Source organism: Bombus flavifrons, chromosome 9 (genome assembly GCF_040668555.2).
Source record: "Bombus flavifrons isolate JBK064 chromosome 9, iyBomFlav1_principal, whole genome shotgun sequence".
Classification (NCBI taxonomy): domain Eukaryota; kingdom Metazoa; phylum Arthropoda; class Insecta; order Hymenoptera; family Apidae; genus Bombus; species Bombus flavifrons.
This window is the reverse complement of record NC_138450.1, coordinates 767,585-790,369: the sequence shown is the minus strand read 5'-3', so window position 1 is coordinate 790,369 and position 22,785 is coordinate 767,585. Positions and strand designations below refer to the sequence as shown.

The 22,785-nt window shown below is 38.0% G+C and overlaps 1 protein-coding gene across 14 annotated transcripts in view; it reads left to right on the top strand.

The window, feature by feature from the left end:
- LOC138183380 (CUGBP Elav-like family member 2) overlaps window positions 1–22,785 on the top strand; it is a 351,437-nt gene that overhangs the window by 186,147 nt on the left and 142,505 nt on the right. The gene's annotated exons all lie outside the window — the stretch shown is intronic.

Sequence of the window (22,785 nt, the reverse complement as noted above, 5' to 3'; positions counted from 1 at the left end):
ACATAGTCGTCAATATTCTGCATTCTATATTCCATTTTCTTTTACTCTTTTACATGCTTATCACTGGTTTGTTATATTTATATTTTTATATTCAAGCATACGATGCTTAATGTAGGAAATAATTACTCTTGCGCTTGTAGTACATCGAGGTGTTGCTAGGTGGCCTATGAGATATTTGTTTTCTCGCTAGTTGTTGCAAAGGTAATACGTTGCATTATATACGGGAAACAAAACGTACGTAACGTAGTACCTTCGGTAGTACATGTACTAAAATTGGAACGATGTAGTGAAGTGTTAGCGTTTGTGGCTTCTGTACAAAGATGACACGCAAAATCGTGAAGTGTTCCATTGAAATACGTGAAATGTTGTGCGGAGTGTGTGTGTGTGTGTGTGAGTATGTGCGTAGCAGCATCCCTGGAACAAAAGAAAAGAAATGTCACTTGACAAAAAATGAGACTAGAAGAGTGGTGATGAAACACACGAGAAACACATGAAATTGTTATCTATGGACATCTTGTAAATCACATGTTAAATAAATACAGAAATTTCTCTATTTTATCATCTCTACATGTAATGAAAGCGTTCCTACATATTTATTTTGTTTATAACTGTGTTAACAATATACAGACAGAATATATAGTCTTTATTTTTGACGCTACGCCAGTGTCAGATATCAATTGTTGCTTTCCGTAAAAATAAAAATACCATTATTATGCTCTTTTTAACATACCGATCCGTATCCTTCTAATTTTTTAGAATCTTCAACCTCAAAATGTCGCTTCAAAATAGAAAACGAAGAGCAATTTGAAAAACACTGTCGCGGTATGAGTGTGAAAATTGTGACGTGGGGCTATGTGTCGTACCGTGCCTTAAAATATATCACGCTCAATTGTATTATTAATTATTGATGTAAATTTTAAAAGTTAAAGTATATGCATCATGTTTGTAAGAAAAATTATAATTTAATTATCAAAAACTTCATTCCAATGTGCTTGCGTAGAGAACAGCATTATCCGTCACACATTGCAGTGCTGTATCGTTTGCATGTAATTCGTGTCAAACTCTGTCGTACAGAGAAACAGCCCCGCACAAAATTCAACTGTACCTCAAAGGTTAATATGAAAAAAAATAAATTCCCACGAAAAAAATAGCTAACTCTAACAGAATACTAAAAATGCTTGTTTAAAAGAGACGTTGAACAAATTATTAGCGCAAAAATTGACGAGGCATGTAATAATGAAGGGGAGCAGCTGAAGCAGATAACATTAATAAAACTATCGTAGCTTTCCATAATGTAGTAAACTATGGAAACTGTGGCATAAAAGATACAGATTAGCTTAAAAATGATATAAATAGCGATGAACTTGTTAGCAAAACTACTAAAAGCGAAGAAAGAGAAAGAAATAAAAGATTACTGAAAGAGAACAACTTCTCCTCAATTCTTGTAGTTGAATAACCAAGGTCTCCTATATTCTTTCTTACATTCTTAAGAATATCTAGATCGACGAAAACATTCAAATTAGTCGAGAGATATTGGCCCCTTTCTTCCACGAAGCTGATTCTTTCGCGGATAAGAGAATAATTTACGACAGACTTAAGAATATCCATTAAACGAACAGAGTTGTCGAGTCTGTTGGCAACTTTATCGTAAACCGGCGCAAGGTAGGAAGAGAGAATGATCCAATCGGAAGGGTTAACGCTAAGTAGCTGCGGATTAAAACGCTTAAGGGTCTTCATTGTCATTTGATCTATTGAAATGAAAACCTCCCGAAGAATACTTCTAAGTTAACCCGAAGAACGTTCGCGATATCCTGTCTTCCAGAGTCCTACTTTCTCGTTTATACAAGTCGACGTTATTGTGTTTAATTGCGGTTTCCACTGATCTGGGACGATATATTTAAAATTGCGGATCAACCGACATTATATAATTCAGCTTCGCCCTTGGGATTTATAATTTTCAAAATAAAATCCGTACCGAAGGTTTTCTTCCCAAGCATTCATTTACAAAGATAATTTATTTCTGCGTGATAAGAAGAGGATACTTCTCTTTTATCCCACTTGTTACATTCGACATTTTTAATCTCTCGATTAATAATCTTTTCTAAAACACAAACTTTCAAACGCTTTAACCAAACCATTCCAATACAATTTGGTGATCCGGAGAATCGAGAGGAAATCGATTGTTGAATGTTCCTAACGATCACATGGCGGAAACAAGCAGAATCATGGTACACCGAATATTCAAGCGGGAGCAACGAGAAGGCGCCGGTAAGGCAAGGTAATCCAATGAAATCTCGTAGCAAGCAGGCAGGTTTCGCTGTTTCCGTCTCCACCAGCTTCCTGCCCCTTTATCGTTTCGTGCTCATCCGTAAAATTGCACATGACTTTTCAAGATGTCATGCTGCAGGAACGTGCGCCATTCGTTCTTGGAATTTCGTCCCGGACTTTCCTTTCTGCCGCCTTAAAACGACTACCACGTACACTCGCGACAACGGGATCAACGCTTTTAATGTGGAGCGAAGAATTTGTCATTCCATGGCTCACGATCAATTTTTATTCGTTCGACAACCATTGCAGATTTTCCGTTCGATTTTCCGAGTTTTTCCTTTTTATTTTGCTGTTCGCGTTATTTTTTCTTTCCTTCTTCCTGTTTGAGAATTCAAAGTTTTTGGGGAATTAATGCAGCTCGGTAGAAATTATTTTCTTTATCATTATCGAATCCCCTGTAAAGAATTTCGAAAAGGAGTTTTACATGATAACCAAAGTCTATTAGGAAATTTATTCGGAACATTCAAAGCGCTAAAAAAGTAGGGAATGAAAGTAAGAGAGAAACAAAATTTTGTAATGTTTGTTACGCGGTCAGAGTTTGGAAAGTCTGAGGATGGAATGGCGGTAGAGAAGTCGCAAATGTCCTGTGAAGGAAATCGAGTTACGGCTTGGTTCGAGTATAACTTCCAGTCGTTTTCAACGAACGATTCAATAACTCTCTGACAGCTCGTTCTCGAGTACTTTAATTTTTGCGTCTCTGTCTTCGATAAGAACTTGCAAACTATGTTTATGTAGCACGAAATTCTTTTTCCGCTCTCAGCGGGCGTATGTCGATTTAACGAGATATCAAACTCCAGAAAACTTACTTTATGCAACTACTAATATTTTTTCGCGTTTATTTATTCGAATCAGATAATCGTACAATCATCGTATACGAACCATAAAAATCATAAACTCGTAACGTAATTCTTTCCCGCAAATTTCTTGCGACGTGCCTTCAAGAAGAAATAAATCTCGACGTACACAAACTTATTTATCGTTCCTCGAAAAATTATCCCAGGAAAAGTAAAAGATACGATAGCGCGTAACCCTCAGAATGACTAGTCACGAAGGCAGTCGGTAGGTACGCGCAGTAATGAAACAAGGGTGTCTTTGGGTCAGTAAATAACGAGAGAGTCGGCGTGATGCGAGTCCAGCAAAAAGCACGCATCGAGAGCGGAAATCAAAAGGGCGACAGAGGAAGGTGACAAAGGAATGGGCATGGCAGTGAGGGGGGTGGGATCGCTGGATCATGAGGCATGATTTCACGGGACGGTGGTTGGCTGAGTGTCATGCCATCGGATGCCGGAGCTTGTGTGCTTCATGTATCATGTATGGAGGGTGACAGAGTTTCAGGGAAGAGTAGCGCTGGAAAGGGAACGGAAACTGGGAAAAGCGTTTCCACAGACCGCCACGAAGAACACTTGATTCGAAAGCAGATGTCACTTCCGAAACACACGTTGCTCCGCCGTGTCCTGCATATTTATCGTTCAAAAGAATTCGTTAGTTACTAAAGCAGAAATGACTTTCGTAAATGTCTTGTATCGTAATATGGTTAACCATTAACAAATAACCACGCAACCTCATAACTAACACAATTACGTAATGCATTGCATTGCGATTATTTTGTGTCACGAATGAACCATATATCGTTAGTACTGCGATAATTTCGTTCAACATTTTAAAAGGAGACTAGATTTCAAAACAGGTCATATCGATACGTTACATCGTTTGAAGTTACCGGCATTGTTTAACATTGATAAATTCGCCTCTTTTATCGTATATGATCGATATGTATTATAAAGAAAGACATAGAGTGAACTTCGAAACCACGACTTTTCACCACCCTTTAAACATTATCTCATTTTCAACAAATTTTCACGAAAGGTAGATATCGATGTATGTTGCACAAACACATTTTATACGTTCCCTCGAAATTTAATTAAACTTCCAAAAGTCTTCCATTCACAATTAAGATCCACTCGCGTTATCAAACGGTACGTCCAATGAAATGAACTCGATATTATTTCAGTGTATGTGAAATATTTCACCGTGTGTCTATAGAACACGCTGGTCTTAAAATACGAGTACGTCGGTTAAATAGGGTTTTTCCCTCGGTTGAAACAACCCTCCCGCACAGCAAGAATTTAATTCCGTTAATATGGTCTTTACGTGTTCGCGGCCCGGTGAAGAATTTTCACGACCCACGCTTTTTTAACGTCGGATTCCTCGTTAATTTCCTCGTGTTTTACCGTAAAATTGTTTATTCTTCCCAGTGAACGTTCGTAACCGTTGTAATAAGCGACCGGAAGGAGGTGGAAGCTACCGGGTTAAAAAGTAAATAACGTCGTATTTAGGAACTATCGCGATACGGCGGCTCTGTAATGGGGTGGACGGTTTATTTTTTAAAAAAGGACTTTGAGAACAAAGAGGAAGTTCTAGACAGCTGATGGTTCATTAGCAATAGCGATTCCATGCTTGGAATCGTATTTCCAACCCGTTGTTATCCTATTTAAAACGTTTTTTAGTAACAATACGTAGCACGATTGATCCAGCTATGGACCTAGTCCGTGACTATTGCGAAACGCTTATGCAAGGTATCTTTTAGAAGAATTAAAGTTAAAGCGTTGTCTAATTGAGACTAAATCCTATACATTCTCTGAAGAATTTGTCGGTCAATTCTCCACCATATATTACTTAATGTAAGATATTATCGCTTTATTAAGGTAAAGTTTCTCTGATCGTTTTATTCTTCCTTTAATCGCAAGATACTTTTATAATTCCTTTTTGAAAAATATTCCATGTTTCACTACGAGGAATACTTTTGATCTTTTGTTAAAAATATTAGTTTCCCCTTAACCATGATGTACGTAGTTTTTAAATTCGCGCATCGATGGATTCGTTTAAACGGAAAAACTTATCATTCCGTTGAATGGAATATTTAAAATCCTTTTTGGGGATATTTCATATTTTTTTTCAATACAAAATTTTCGCGCACAAAATGCTTTGCATTGATGCATCTGTAAACCGTTTATAAAGGGGTTTAAATTCGAAGATTAATTTTATATTTGGTATTTTTGATTCGGTGATATATATCATCGTCACCAACTAAATATTCGTTTCGTAAAACGATCCTTATTTCTGAATGTGTATAAGATCGAAGATATCTATTCCTATAGCGATGTTTTCCAACATTGACGAAAATGAAGGCGTACTCCGCTTGCGTACAGACCCATAACATTGCTTAACGAAACAGCGCGGTTTAACCTCAAATTAATTTATATCTAGCCAGAAATTCATTATCGTTACGTTATTAATTAATTGCTATTATTTAATTAAGTACACATTCGAGCGAACGGTTTGCTCGTTGAATTATGGATGAACAGAATAACGTTAAACGAAGTACGATCAGTTGGAAAACTGCATCGGCTGGAAAAATATATTTCCTACGTCTAATCGGAGCAACGGTTTCGCCAATTTAAGCGGTTCTGTACCAAATAGAATGAGCCGGCTAAAGCAGCTAATCAGAGAATGGGTGTCAAAGCCTCGTGCTCTCGACTCTCTGGCGCTTCACTCACGCTCCATGGAACACATTCATGTCAATCCCAGACACCATGTGTGCGTATGGGACTTGTCCCAAATTCCCTAGAACTATTGCACGTGCGTTCAGCCTGCAGAGAAGTGCACCACTCCGTGTTGATTAGGCGCGTCCGCATTTCCTACGGACGCATTCCCGTGACCATATGCGTACTGCTATCCGGAAACACGCGGAAGAAAATAGACTTGGAAGGAGTTCGAATACCAAGCCGAATGACCTGAAACTTCTAGTATCTCAACTTATAGGCGGGATTTGCTGAAATTATTCTGTTACTGCCACAATGAAATTCAAAAATAATCGCGATATCCAAAAAAAGTATTGCCACATTTGAGAAATCTTGAGAAATCTCATGTCTATTTATATAAAACAAATGTGTGTGTGAGATACTCGATAGAATCACATATCATTGCGACTAGTATTTACCGCGCATTGAAAACCCCGCGAAAACGAAAAGAAAGAAAATTATCATCGTCAACGTAATAAGCTATTTTTCACATTATCATCGAGTTCGCGGTAGTAATTACGATAAAAGCGGATTTCAATGGTGCTCTGTATGCGACAGCACTTTCGTGTTCCCATCATTATCGTATTTTAAATCTTCCGTCTGTATACTTTGGAAGCTCTAGAAAATTCTGTTTCCGCGACGACGCATGCCAACGCGTAATAATATTACTTTCTGTATAATAACGTTAAATTTGAATTTGTCCCTGTTCGTAAGGCAAAATCATGGACCCTTTTCACCAAATGCAAACGAATCTCACCTTGAAAGGGGTCTATGAACGATGCGGTAGCCTGCTTATAGTCATGGAAATCTCGCTCGAGAACCGCTTTCAGATGTTTCTTCTGCTCGCTTTTTAATGCGACGATACTAGTCGTGCACGCGGCTTCTGCTAATACGAAGATAGTCAAACAGAAAAAATCGTTATTTCAATGTAGTGCCAGTATTGTCATTTTCGACTTATCTAGCTCGTTCGCGTTGTTTTCAATTTCTATTTTCTTCGTTAATATGTAGGTTTTAATAGACCCAAGTTTCAATTACTTTTACTTTCTCATCGTATTTGTAAGCCATTATACGCCGATTTTTTAAAATCAAAGCACGATCGTAAATCCTGTCATTGACGATATTTCCATACGGCAAGAGATGCCATAAAAAGGAAGAAGAAAATTAAGCGAGGCAACGAGCGTAAGTAGTAGCCAAGCTGGATCCATTAATCCGTCTGATTTTCTGTTCGGTTTCTTTTCTCCCGTCGTGTTACGTGGACCATCTTCGTTGGATCGTTACCGATCGTTGTTTTCAAAAAAAGATCACCGTCCCTGGTCGCTCGTTAGCAACGGAGATCCGATCCAGCGTGAAGCAAAAACAGCTATATATGATCCGGAATGACAAGGCTGACATTTTTCTGATCTTTCGAAAGAAGAGATTAAAAGGAAGGATCGACGAAGAAACGATGTAAGTAGAAAAGCTAAAAGTAAATCGACCATGTATCTTCGTTAAGTTGATTTTACGATTCCTCGTGTCTTCTCGCGTCGTGCATTATAAATCTAGAAACGGTATCAAAAAGTATCAAAATATTAATATTTCAATTTTTGAAAGTTTTACTGTGAAACGATCAGTCAAGAACGTCAATGCCGATAAACTATTAACTATTTCTTGTCGATCGAAAGTTCATCTTTGTCCTTCCTTTCCTCATATACGGGTAGTTGTAACCTTTTCTTCGGATAGGTTCTACCAGTGCAAACTTTCCCCTCGTTTTCCAATAACTTAGCTAATAGCTCAGGGGAATAGCTTGACCAATAATTGCTTGGGTGTTATTAGTCCTCGAGATTTATTTTTCCTCAATGAAAAGGAATTCCTCTATTCTCCTCAATGTTTTATTGTCCTGTCGATATTTATATCTAGTGGGAATTATTGAAGTACTTTGTTGCCATTTCTAAATACTTTTATTAATTATCAACTTTTTGAAATATTTATAACCATTAAATATCAAATACTTCGTTCGATCGTTGAAACTGAAAATTGCGTATTAATTCTATCGACACATCAATCTTCAAAAATCCTCCGATCTCTTCCTCTACGTAAGCACATTCAAACCTTATAGCCATGATGTTCCTCAACAAACGCGATAAGCTTCCACGATCCAACATACAACCGAAGCAATTAAGGGAGTTAAAGCTCATGCGGGCCATTTAGCAAGCAACCCCACGTAAGTTAAAATCTCGACTGGCGTAAGGCATTCGCAAGTTCTCTCCATATTCGAGTGAAAGCCGATGCAACTCGAGACCGATTGCTCGAACTAAAACGCAACACCAGGGCAAAGAGAGATAGAAGGTCGCGTCTTGCATTGGCGCACGTGACTAGATGCAGTTTACTCATTCGGCATTCCAAACACTCAAAACTCGAGTTAATCGTCGGGAGGTAGGTCGATGGAAAGGGTTAGAGAACGAGGTAGGGAAGAAGGAGCAAACAAGGAACGTTGAGAACGAAAAGGATGACCACGAGGAACGGAGAAGGATGACGGGAACGGGACAGGAAAGGGAAACGGTTTGCTATCGGCAAACTCCACAGCCTCGCGAGTTTACTGATTTACCTGCGATGGAATTGGGTCGAGTTTGTGGACCAGCGCAATTCGTTATACGATGTTTATGGTCGCGAGAAAAATGTTAAAACGCGATGGTTAGCCTGCGGCTTTAGAGATGTCAACGAGTGTACAGGTTGTCCAGGTTTCATTGAATATTTCAGCAATTGTATAGGATAGAAGTATGTACACATACCTGTGTCTCGTATATATCTCCCTTACATCGTGGCATTAGCGTACATACAATTTTTAAAATATTAGTTTGCTCGGAAAGTTGGTAGAGCGTATAATACCGGATACCATATTGTCTATAGATGCATACTACATACTTTACTGTTAGAAAAGACATACGCGAACATACCCAGTAGCTTTTAATTAATGACTTGGTTAGGACATAAGTCCAAAGAAATTTATGAAATCACGTGGAAAGTGGCGGAACAAAAAAAAAAGAGTAATGGTAGATGCTTACTAAGTTAAGTGCCATCGACATCGTGAACTCTGTCCACTCTGTTTCAGTCCAACGCGTTAAGATGTATTATTTTTTACTTAGCCTTCTCTTTTAATAAATAATTCCACGTATCATATAACGTTATTCTCAGAGCTATCGCAGTTTTTCTAGAAAGTATTCTGTGACATATGTAGCCTACAATGTAACTACAATATCATTCGCATGTGTCTTTATTCTTTGACACAATACAAGCTGAAATGATAGAAAAGCCACAGAAGTAAGAAATTCGCGTATTTACAAAATATATCTATAATATCTAGACTGCTAGGAGTATTGAGTACGCGTACTTCTAATACTTCACCGTATAACCAACGATTGTATCAATGAGCATGATACATTTTAAAATATATTTTTTACGATTTGAAAACGAATTTTTAATTGCATTTCGTACTTTATATTCCATTTCCATCCCTTATATCGATAAATCTGCAATCTGAAAAAGGAAATCGAGGCTCGTGTTTGTATATCAGTGAAAAATACTTGTTTCAGTAATAGTTTTTGACTACTTTCTCAATATGGACTAATGCTTTGCAAAAATATGAATTGAAAGCTGAGATTTAGTTTTTAGAGGAATATACATTGAATTATTTAATAATCCGACATAGATTTTTAGTCGATGAAATATTATTCGTATATCACTAAAAATTTAAATACACTTTTTTTCAATCAGTTAAATGATCCAGGTTTTCTAAAAGTTATCGTATCTTTGCTCGAAATATACGGGACGAAACTCACTGGAAATATAGCTTCGCAGGAATTATTTTACTCTGTAAATTTCATGTTTAATAGAAATGTAAAGCAATAACGTTGTATCACATCTAGCAATGTATTTCAAAATGGTCGAAATTAACAACTGGTCGATTAAATAATCGAACAATTTCCACTATTCGTTAACCGAAAAACTCTTGCTTCTTTTCCATTTCTTTTATTATATCAATATTTTCATACAATATTTTGTCAAATTCTATCTTCTACTTCATTCTGTTGGAACTGAATGATCTATGTACGAAGATTTCAGTTTGGAAAACAATCGTAGAGACATTCTTTCCATGTTGCACGTATATCGATCTTCTTTCAGCTCGGTCACGTATGTATACACTGGCGTATCGTCGAAACAGGCCAAACAGCTAACGAATCGTTGGCGCAACTGATCACGACGTCACCTGTCAGACAAACACTCGTTTGTTCCTTCGCTACTTGGAAATAACCATTCGAATGTTCCCATCACATTTCTGTGTTTGATATTTGATCACGCGTAGAAAATATTTTACCGTAAAATCATTCGGGTGTAATCAAAGAGTTCCTAAGAAAAATGACTATTCGTAAATTTTCGTATATTTTCAAAGGAGCAAATAATTACCCTGACACGTTACTCTGATCCACACAAGAATGGACTACATCCTAAAAAACTGAAAGAAGGAAAAGATCAAAAATTAGAAAAAACCAAGGAGATCTATACTCTAGACTCGCGTATAATCAGGTGACAGCAATCCATATAACAAGATTCTCAGTCGACCATGGGATCTCTTGTCTTTCGTCCGGCTGTTTTGGCTTTTAAATTTAATCGAACCAGTCGTGAACATGTCGTGGACCGGAGAGATGCCATGAGAAATCCATAGGCGGACAGGAGGCGGAAAAATAATTAAAATCAATCGACGAAGGTAAAATAGAACGGGTATGGGTGTAAGGTATAAGGTGCATGACGGCCGGGAAAAGCGAGAATAAATACCCACCTAACGAGCACGGAAATTGACGGACCCGTTTGAGGGTGCTTCAACCTCCAGCACTTCCCATCGGGGACGTTGGAGGTCGAGCGATACCTTTGTCCCTCGTTAAATTCCAAAGGCGACGATATTTTGCCCTGCACCCACCCCTTCGATCACCTTTTGCCCCGTTCTTTTCAATCTCATTCTACCGATGACATTCCACCCAGCTTGCGGAAGAATAAGAAGAGATCTGGAAATGTGCCACCAAAATCGAGGAAAATGTCACCAGACCCGAATTACCGGCAGACGTTGAATTATTAGATGCTCGCTCCGTCTTAATTGCAGCTAGAATAGTATATATGCATACGACGCGATGGTGTTATTGCCGGGCGTGTGTTTGCCCAAGATTAATGATATCGAGAATTGTGATTTCTCTCAGGTGGTATTATATCTTGTGTGACGCCTGTGGAACTTGCGGAGACAAGTGAACGAATGATTTTTTTATGTATGAAAGTTCGAGAAGGTGCATAATAGTCCAGCGTTAATTGGCTGCGATATAATATCAGTGATTTGATTGGACTTATTTTAATCATTTCTTGAAATCGGGCGAAGTGAAAAAAAGTAGACGGTAAACTTTGTGAGCGAGAGTTCAATTTACTCGACAAAATTATTAACGAACTATGAGATTATCGCGATAAAAATTTTCTCAGCTGTACTCGTTCCTCGTACTCCCTAATTATTGTTTCTACGCTTTTCTATCAAATATCCCTGCAACTACATCAATGCGAAAACTTGAATTGATTCGATCGGTACATTGTAAACTAAATATAATTGCTTCTGATAATCAATAACTAAATTTCCAATTAATTAATAATTCATGACGAAATATGCGATAATTAACGGTAGCCGTCGTTATTATTATCTACTTCATTATTAAAAATAACAAAGTTATTTACACGAACTGATATTACAAATTTTCCAAATTTTAAACAATTGTTTCATCTCATTCGTGGTTAATCTAATTAATAACTGTTTAATGGTTGTCACGACTATCTTAAACAACCGTTTCGATAAAAATTTACGTAGCTTGGTAGCGGTCTTTTTACGCAATTTCCTATTTTTAAACCTGACTTACAGACCGTTTATTAAATCATTGAAAAGCGACATAAAAAATTTGATCGTTCGCATACCTTCTTAGGAGTGACTCTCGGTGACAACTGCGAGAAGTAACGCAATGTGCTATTTCCATAAAACATTACGACTTATAAGGGTCGTATCCGCAGAATCTCATAATGCAACATCCGTGCAATAAAACCAACGAGGCAACGACGTTCGCCATAACCAACTACTAGTATCGTTACAACTTCAAATATAAAAAAAAAAAAAAGAAGAAGAAGCGACGATACGCGGACTTGATATTTCTGGTCATTTTAAAGGTTATCTATGCATTAACATTTTTGTTATATCTTAGTTTAAAAAGGTAGAGCACCTGAAACGATCTCAGCTTCCTGAATAATAATCGTGAAAAATTCTCTTGTAAAGGGAGTTGCGTTATTATCGTATGGTTTGCAAATTTTATGCATTTCTCGATAATGAAACTGTTTATGAGATTCGATGATAGCGGTTTTATGGTAAAATGGACTATCTCGTTCTTTTTTAGAACAGCGAGTATCGTGTTTTTACGAGGCAGCAGCTAACTTTGCGAATATGTATCGAACTTATCTCGATTTTTCAAGCATATGTTGTCTAATTCATGTTCCATAGATACTAAAAGTACTAATTTATAATTTTATGTTTAAATTGCGACAGACGATCCACTGCACTTTATATTTGTAAAAATCGACAAATGTTTTTAATCAAGGAATACAAATTTATAAGAGAAAAAGATCGTCTTCAGAAAAAAAAAGATGTTAAAATGAAAGAGCACAGAAAAAATTAACGATCAGAAATTAAAAATTTCGATTACTTTATTATCACCGTGCTCTACTATTCAACTTGGCTATATAGTCAAACATCCTCTTCTGTTTACTCTCGAATCGATCAAGCATACTCCAAGAAGAATAAAAGAGACTCCCAATCTGCCGATGCTCCTTTAGCATCGTCAATAACGGTGTTCATCGGTTGGTGGTGTAATAAAAGCAGCAGGCGGTTACTCGAGCCTCTTTGTTGGCTAAAAAACCATCGAAGATCAGTGTGTGTACCCTTACTATACACGAGACTGTAAAACGTTCGGCCGTCTAATGAGAAACAGTACGAGACGAATTGCTCCGAGACTTTGGGAACCCTTTCACAGGTTCTTCGAGGTATACCAGCTCGGTGGGAGAGGCTCAGCTTTATCCCTTTGTTGGGAATTATCGAGTAAGCCGTGTTACTTGGTACTCTCTAGATTAAATCTTAGCCTGTTTCGCTGGACTATGCGAGCGGGAACGGCGACGGAAAATTAAGCGAAACCAAGTTGTTTCCGCGCCGAGATTTTCGAAGTCACGCTGAATCAAATCTCGGAGAAGTTCTAATTAATCCTGTTCAGGAATTAATCTTCGAAACGACTGTTATCAACGTGGAAGAAGTATCGAGAAGTCGTGGTCGTCAAATGTAGAACGACACGCACGAAAATAGAATTATTTGTTATCTCGCGGATCGATTGAAAACAAATACATAGTTTCTTTGGATTTGTAATATTTAATTGAAACCTTAAGACAGATAAAGATTAGTCATTATTTCATAGATATTCGTTTCGGCGAGAGATACGATAAAACGATAAACGCAAGTCGTCTTATTTTTGTGTTAAACTCGATGTTAAGTTTAACAAGGAATATGGAGTATGTTCGACGTCAATTTTGACGAAACTTTGCGTTGTTCGCTGAAGAGGCAAACTTAAGGTACACGTATCTTCGTTGAACGGCGGCCATTTGAGTTTAAAGACAGAGGTAAAACTATCCTCGAAATCATTAGCATCCCCTAACATAATGTCTTACAAATTACGTAGAACGTAAGGGAAACTGTAAAGCAAGAATTGCCTAACTTTTACACGGTTTATAGACAAAATAACTTATGTCTTCCGGAAATTTGATTCATGGATCTAAACAAAAGAAAAACATGAACGGTTTCTGAGATACGATATACATGTGCATTTAAACTCGAGACTCGGAAGTTATATTGTATTTAAAAAAAAAACAAAACTGAACGAGCTCTAGAAATTTCCACAGAATTTCATAGGAAAATCTGGTCTGAGCCAATACTTTTGTTCGTTACTGTATGTGACGAACGCATGAGTTGCTCTGAAAATGAGGTATTTCATAGAGTGAAACACGGCCACACGTGTCGCACGTACGCAACACAGACGCGAAGCTCGGAAGCAATAACGAGTCGCAAAGCGGAAAGCGAAGCAACGGATGTGCTACCGATTACGTACACTCGGAATGTTCGTGCCAATTAGGACACTGTAAGGACAAGAACGTCGAGGCATAGACGATCTCTGCCCTTCGGTGTCTCCCTCGGGCTCTATTCCCCGTATCCTCGCTCTCTAATTAGTCTGCCCGATAAACTCGATTACGGTGTTTCCAGCTGCTCTCCTGAAACCCCTTTCCTCATATCCTCGCTCGTACTGTCCATTCAACTGGCCAACGATGCATACGAGACGCTTCTTCTCTCTTCGCAGGCAACCATTATTGTTTATCGTCGCATTTTCTCCACGTTTGAGTCGCTCCTCTCTCAACCTTCGTTGTTCCTTTCTTAGCTCTATTTTTCTCTGTATTGTCCAAAGAAATTCGTCTTGCGCGAGATTTGCAACGAAGAACTTTTTCGTTGAGACAGAACGTCAGCTATAATAGATGGTATTCTATCGAAGAATTCAATCGACGTGAAACGCGTCAGTAAGATTTTAAGAGAATCAAGCAAAGTCGCTCGGTTCCTTGAAAATGAAGTGTCGGGAGCAGGAAAGGTGCTTAAGCCGACCTTGATGTACTCGATTCCCTAGGACAGGTGAATTGTTCGCAAGCGGCAGACATTAAAGAACCATTTTGGGAAACTCGTGAGACAATTCACCCTACGTCCTTTAAAATATTGGTGAAGTTTCAAAAGTGGCGGCTCTACGGTCCCCTGCCCTCCCCCCCCCCTCCCCCGAAACAAAACTCTCCGACGCCATTGTTCGTAGAAACAGGTAACTTCAAGGAATCGCCATATATATTTTCAAGCCAGGGCAAAGCGCGTGGTCTGGCTACGTTTAACTTTACGCCATTCCGCTATCTTTTAGCCACCTATACCATCGTTACGAATCGTCCGCTCCTTCTCGATCGACCTAATCGCGAAGAGCGCTGAAGAAAGTTTCGTGAAATATACGTATCGCTTGTTTCGGCAACTTTCGAATTAGTTATGAACGACACCGTGGTGGAAGGAAGTGAGACGAGAAGCTGAGTTAGGTATTTTATATACGAGAGATGTAGCGAAACGTCTAATGTAGCGTAAAAGACTTTTACCTTATAGAAAAATGACTAAAAAGTTCTTTGGCAAAACCTTTTCGTCTATTTAATCTCTTGTGTAGTATTACTTACCATTCGATAAACAATGCTAAAATGCACGCTGTTAAAATGCGCGTATATATAAATCAATCTTCACAGTTTAAAAGTTTGCACGAGTCGTTAAGTGACCCAACACGATTTGACGATCTTTCGACATTTGACTTTACGTATTCCCGTTGTCGCGCGTTTCTTCCTTCGGCTATCACATTTTTTCTACTCTCTCCTTCCTTTTTCTTTCACTTTCTTACACTTCCTCACACTTTAAACATTCACTATCCCACACCTCATTCGACGTTCTACCTATTATTCACTCCGTTGAACAGTTGCTCCGTATGCTATATAATTTCTCTATACACGTACATTCTGCTCTCTCGTTTCCTATTCATGAAATAATGTATTAACTGCTGGATACGCCGTATGTATCTTTATCACGTTTATATATGTTCAATTTGCATTTATATGCAAATACCGGTTCTCGCTATTCAATCAAACTCGAGATGTGTGTGATAACAATCATTAAATTGGTATATTTAAGTTTGACAATTAAATCCCATGAACGATTGCATGTATATATATATACATATATGTATACGTTTCAATTTACAAGTTAAACTTACAGTTTACGAGTTGGCGCGGTACGAATTTTCCGCGCAACTTCATCAGAGGAAATTAACCGATTTTTTCTTCTTATCTATACTCTATCGTATTCGAGACTCGTGGTATGAAAAGAAAAAAGATTAAATTCTCAGATCAAGTTAAAGGAAATAGATACCAGAGAGTCGTTGATAAAAATAAAATTAATAAAGGAAGGAGAAAGAGGCTGGCAAGGCAGCAGCCCTTGTGTACGATATTCATTTATGTCAGCAGCCACGCTCCTTCGAGTGCTCTTCCGATTTCCCCTCGTTTCATTAAACGACTGTCTCCGCGTCCTAAAAGTATATTGGCCTCGGTCAATTACACCAGAGGACCGTTCATTGTGACGCGTCGCGGACCAGCGAAATTACATCGATCTTTCGCGTTCGATGAACCCGAAGATAAATTTCCTCGCGAATCACTCTCCCTCTCGTGCAATACGTGTGTACAGGGTGTTTCAAAAAGGATGCAGGTTATTCTATGTTAAAGAATAAGTCGAAGACGAGAAGCAGAGATTTTTCGTCTCGAGCTTGTTTTCGAAAAAAATCGAGTTTTCAAATTTGTCAAGTACACACGTGCATTTAGCTAGCAAATGCGCACGGTTGCAAATAGAGAGCCGGCAACGTCCACTTGAAATTTGACTTTCACGAAAACGAGGTCTTGAGCAAAAGGCTTTATCGTTCTTCTCCGATGTATTTTTACGGTAATCTCCTGTTTGATAATACCATACGTCATGGAACACCCTGTGTATTCGGATGGTTGTCTCTTTCTCCCTCTCTCTGTTCGTTGTTCTATTGTCCAGGGCCTTGAACGTATTATTTAGAGTCGAGTCAGCCATCGGAATCGCCCTAAATTACGCATTATCTCTTACGGGAGAGAAGAGGCTCCAGTGCTGACTCGTCTCGAAATACATACCATTGTCTCGCACGAGCGACGAGATTACGCGACATGCCGTTTGCTCCTAACTAACCTATACATATACATGATCGAGTCGCGTCGTGTCGTCAAAGGTTGATCGTAGACGGAGAATTGGATGTCAACCGTTCGACTTCCGTCGCTGATTGATGACGGTGTGCCGCGATACTAATTAACGGGAATCGGTTCCCGTTATTCTCTTAACGGTTAATGCATCGAGTATGGATCGCTCCTGTGATATGTATAGCTTTGTTTCCGAAGATCGTATCTTACTTTGTAAATGGTATATCGTTGGATTCCGAAAGGAAATACATATACATGTATATTAAGTTTCTCGGTTTATTACATCGCGAGAAATCTTTGATCGTCTACGACGTTTGATCGCCACGTCACAAAGACGAACAATATATTAAAACGCTTGAAACTTTAAATATAAGCTCGCGTTCGGCGAAATATCTAATCGCGAAGTGCGTATCCTTTCACGTGACTTATCGTTCTTCTTCTTTCTTCTTTGTGGCGAAACGATTTGCGACGCAAACACGAAACGAGTGTCGACGTAAGGGTTGTACCTGGTCGACGAACGATGAAAGAGAAGGAGATTGCTGACAGATAGAGAGAAGGAAGCCGTAGGATAGCAACGTAAATGTTCTCCTTTGATGTAGTTCGTCTATCGGGCCGAACCAGCGTTCCTTTTTGCCCGCCACGTTCGCTGTGTTCGCCAAGAGAGTTTCTAACGTCTTTCCCATTCCTCTCCTGTTCCAGAGCTTCTCGACCTCCAGTTAAAACGAAAGGAGCAACGTTCTCTATTATGTTCACCGATAAGACAAGGATCGCGATGCGTGTACATTCACTCGGTGCGGTAATCCTCGTTGCGGCCTGATAACCGAGCGTTCCGCGATTCCGGCCATTATTGTCGAGACCGATATCGATACAGATCGTAATTTGTTGTTGCCATGCGTCTTGAATGTGTCTCGAGATTTACTGCATTTCCATTATCCCTGCGCCTAGATTTATTGTTAATCGATTAGTGGTAATCACGCGACACTGTGGCATGATTTTAGTTTGCCAGGATTGTTTGATTGCGCATGCCATGTCTAACGATAAGTATAAATACACACATATACATATTACAATACAAACACATATATTAGTTTATATATATATATAAGCTAACGAACAAATTGTGAAAGGAATACAATGAAAATGATATATTGGAACAAAGTAACGCTATAATAGAAATTTTTTATCAGGCAAGTGAAAAACGTGATTGGATAAATTTTTGTACTTAATGCCTTATTTTTGACAGCATATAGGTTTAGTCAGGCTTTAACCGGAAGAAGTGAACTTTCGCTCAAAGGATTTGAAATGTGAAGTTTGAATTAAATTGTGGTTCGTTTGACAAAGGATTTATTTGTACGAGTGGTTTGGTTCAAATTTTGATGAAGTTGAGAGAAGTTGAAATGTGATTTATGCAATTACGTTTCTAGTGTTACTTCATAAACTTCTCTTTGCTATCTTTATTAAAAGCAATCCATATAAATATTTTCAAAGTAAATTCGCCGCCAAGAAACAACTACAAATCTATTGAATAGAAGTGCTGCGAAAGGAAAAATAAACGAATCTGATTTATATTACATTAATGCGGATGATTTTTATTAATTTTACTGATTTAAGGAATTCAATTAAATTTTAAAAGAGAACTCAAAGAGATTAATTTAAAGTGGTATTATTCTCTATTTTATATGAAAATAAAGCGGTATTTTAATTTAAATATTTAACATATTAATATTAAGCAAATTAATTGCGATCTTCTACATGGTTTATATATCTAGCGATAAGTATTTAATTTATTTCAAATTGTCTTTATTCAAATAATAATTTCTGAATTACCTACAAGGAAATGTTTCATCGAACATGACACTCTTCGTTCAACTGATTAATGCCATGAAACATACACAGTCGACCAACAGTACAATATCTGTTTCAATAGCTTACATTCTATGTAAATAGTAACATTCTATAAGTTACCTGCGTTCCAGATCATTAATTCCCTACAAATTACTCGTAAGTTAAATTACTGCTAAACCGTTATTATCGACGAAACAATTACAACTACTAGTAACAATAGTTATCGCGTATGAAACGAATGACGGAAATTTTCAGGGTATACAGTAGAAACTTTTCGTTTGAAATCACAATTTTTATCGTGCAATTACGTTGAAAATATTTCATATTTCAAGTTTTGAATATCAGCTATACCGTTGAAAGCTAAATTATTCCCCATGGATAAATTTTGAATATTTCAATAAATTGTTTCGTAATTGGTGCGCGTGTAATGAGTTCCTGTTTCGACATGAACGCGAAAGCGAACTGCAAAGTATTTATTAGAAAATATATTAATTATCCTAATACAAGTTCGAGGAGAAGGAATTTAATATATATGAAACAATAAATTTAATTTACTTTGGTACTTAAATGATATCTATAGATACGGGCAACGAATTTTCATAAAATCAAATCATCATATACATGTTAATAAATTTTATTCGATAATTTTGTCTAACATTGGACTAAAGCGTAAAATAATATGTAGTAATGTGCAATTACTTCTCCTAATTTATTTGGAATTTTAGCTTAATTTACGTTACTACCTTCAATTGAATTTTAATGATGATTAGTTGAAATTTATTTCCCCTTAAAAATATTTCATTCCCGTCTGTTACTTCGACTCCTCTTCTATAAAATTTTCATAATTCTGTTACACAATATTTTGTATTATACTCGTATTAGACCGATTTTAGAACAAGCCAGGAAAACGCGAATGATCGTTTTATTACGTTCTTGATGTACTTTCCATATTTTCCGACAATGAAGCGGGCTAAAATTAGTTTGAAGTATGGAAATATGTCCAGTAACTTTGTTCTCCGTGTTTTTCTGTGCTAATGCCTATGATCGTTACATGCATAATTCTTGTCCTTCCAGAGCAATTATTATCCCTTGGAACGGATTTTCCGTGTTTTAACAAGTTATATCTTAGTTATTCATTGCTTTCGAAACAAAAGTTTCGAATTTTCATTACGTTTTGCACGTAGAACTGTTGAGATATCTTTTTTATACAGATACAGTATATGCATTATGTATATGTATTGCAATTTATATATTACGATGCTTCTCGAGACATGTAAAAACAACGTATAAAAAAGACTGTATTAAACACCTGCACACAGCTTTTTACCGCATATTTTATTCACAAAATAATTGGATATCATTAGTCACACATGGTGCGCATGTAAAGTGTCTCATTTTTAATTTGGAGATATAATCAGTAGATAAATGTAGATAAATAACCGCCCTGCTATTAGAAACACCAAATATATCCGAACAGAATATCAACTTATTAACAAAATCTTTTTCAAAACAAGCCAACTCGAACTAATCGCGAAACAACCACATCAATAAGTATCACATGACTAACCGCCGTCTAAGCGATTCTACAAAATCCACCGTTCAATACACGACTGACTGTGACTCACACCTTGTTTAGTTAACCTACTCCAGTTTCTGATTAGCTAACCTACTTCCCATCACTTTGATTTCAAAAGAGAATAAGCGAAACCTATCTGGATATGGGGAAGTCTCTCAAGGGAGCTGCGTAGCATTATAACGGCTGCTCTTTCCATCTGGACATCTCTTTCCATCCTTCATGGTGCGCTCTATAGATCAAGATGAGAGGAGTCGACCGGCTGGAAAATCGCTTTAAACCTCCCCGACTAATATTAACTTTCTCCTTTCGTTCCGCGAAATTCCCCAACTCTTTTTCCCGTACTCTCGCATACTGGATCAGGCCAGGCAAAGACGAATCCCTAGGCTAGGCCGCCGCTTGCCCTCTCCAATCATAGAATCTGCGATTATTCGTTGATCAATTTCTATTTCGCTCGAAATTTCGCTTACTTTATCGTTATAATAGATATCTCCTTCGGGTCTTTGATTCTGGTATATAGAATGTATGTTATTCGACTACACTCTTATCGATCAACTAAATAGTCTCGTGTCACAACACCTCACGGCCAGCTAAACCACCAAAAACACAAAATTACTTGGGCGTTGAGGCCATTACGGAGGATGATGCCGGATAATGGACACAAGTATGAAACAAAATTACCAATGCGGTACTGTCCCAACTTTGTCTCATTAATTATTATGCACTTAACGTCGCAACACACTGCACCAGCCACCATGACCAAGAACTTTTCCCTTTGGCCACGAGCGACGATGACTTTTAAAGTTCGCAGATTTATGGCCACGGCCCGGTAACGGGGCAAGAATGGCTGACCGAGACGGAAATGCTCGAAGAACGAGCCTCTGGGAAGAGTGCGACACGACGGTGTCAAAGCGGCATGCCAGTTCGCTATTTCAACGACCAACTTTATGCAAGCGCGGTTTTACGGTATCGCAAAGTGTCGCGTTTTAGCCGCTAGCAAAACCTTAATGCCTTCTTCCGGTTTGTACAAGTTGTGGATGGGGCGTCAGTGGAACTGGTGTGTCGAGTGACTGTTCGAACAAGGGTAACAATTGCACAGAGGGAGAGTTTTGGCTTGTTACGCAATAAAGTTCTTCGTAAGAGAAATTATCGTGTGGTGAAAGTGAATTGTTACTCTTCGTAGATGATGCGATTAAAGGGACAATCGGGATATTTAATGGTAATACTCGATGAAACAATAAACACAATGAATGTATGTCTGTCGAGAGATAAATCCTCTGCGTTTGAAAAGGTTCTCCTTTCATTCTGCCAAATCCTCTGTGTTCTTTTTGTTACTCCATTCACGAAATTCATACTTCGACCATAGACTTTAACCATCGGTAACATTCGTCATTAAATTCTGCACATTTATTTCGTAAACTCCATCATTTTATGCGTATGCTTCTCTTGAAATTGGTCGTAGGAGACTCTCGCACGTACTTACTCGAATGCTGGAAAAATACTAGAGACGCATTTTCACGTGGTACGATGGATGAAACTCGACTGTGGAGCGATTGGAATGATACGCCAGGCAGAAAATTATGAGAAACATGTGCAGACGGGTCCGGACGGCAAGATAATCCATTTGGATGTGATTCGGGGTTCCTAGAGCGGCGTCCCACGAGGACGATTTCAAACGCGTGTAATTCGAACGACGTTACCGCATACTGGCGAAAATGATGCGCAAGTTTTAAAAGCGTTCGCGTACCACCAGGCAAACGTGTTCACCGGCAGGCTAATTAAACATAGCGCAGCTTTTTGCCGAGATGCACACCGAGACGCGATGAATTTAGCTACGTTTTCCTCCCTAGAATCTGATCAACCTGCGTGAAATTTGATGTTAACCGTCCGACGAGGGTCAAAGACTCGATGCGTAGTTTTTATAATTGAGTGAAACGAGTTTGAAACTAGCGGTAAATATACGTGAAATATTAGTACATTTTAAGAAAGCATACTTGAAAAATTCAACCACATTGTTGCATACATTCTGACAAACTTTTTAGATGTACTCGTTGTTAATGTCGTTACGTAAATAAAATAATGGAAAAATTTAATTATATGTAATTACTTCATCAACTGATAATTTAGAAACTGCGATGTGGCTCGTACGATTGTCATTGCGGAATTACCGAGAAGGCGAAGGAAAAGAAACTGGATTCATGGCGCGTTCATCTTTTGTTACATTAACGTTTAATCTATCTTTTCCTATCCGATATACTCTATAATCCGATACACTCCCCAACAAAAACGTACGTGTTTATAAATGTTAAAACGTTTAAATGTTAATTTTACCGAATAAGTTTTTACTCTATTATACATAGCAGAGATAATTGAAAACTGTCGATGTTATTTTCAAACGATTCAATTCGTTCAGTGTTTGTCGTGAAATAGGAGTGTAGGCGAGATATCAACGAGATATGTTATTTTTCCTGCATTTTAAAATTTCATAAGTACTGCTACACTCGAACCGATCGCTTAAGCGTTTTTTATCGTCCTCGTAATGAG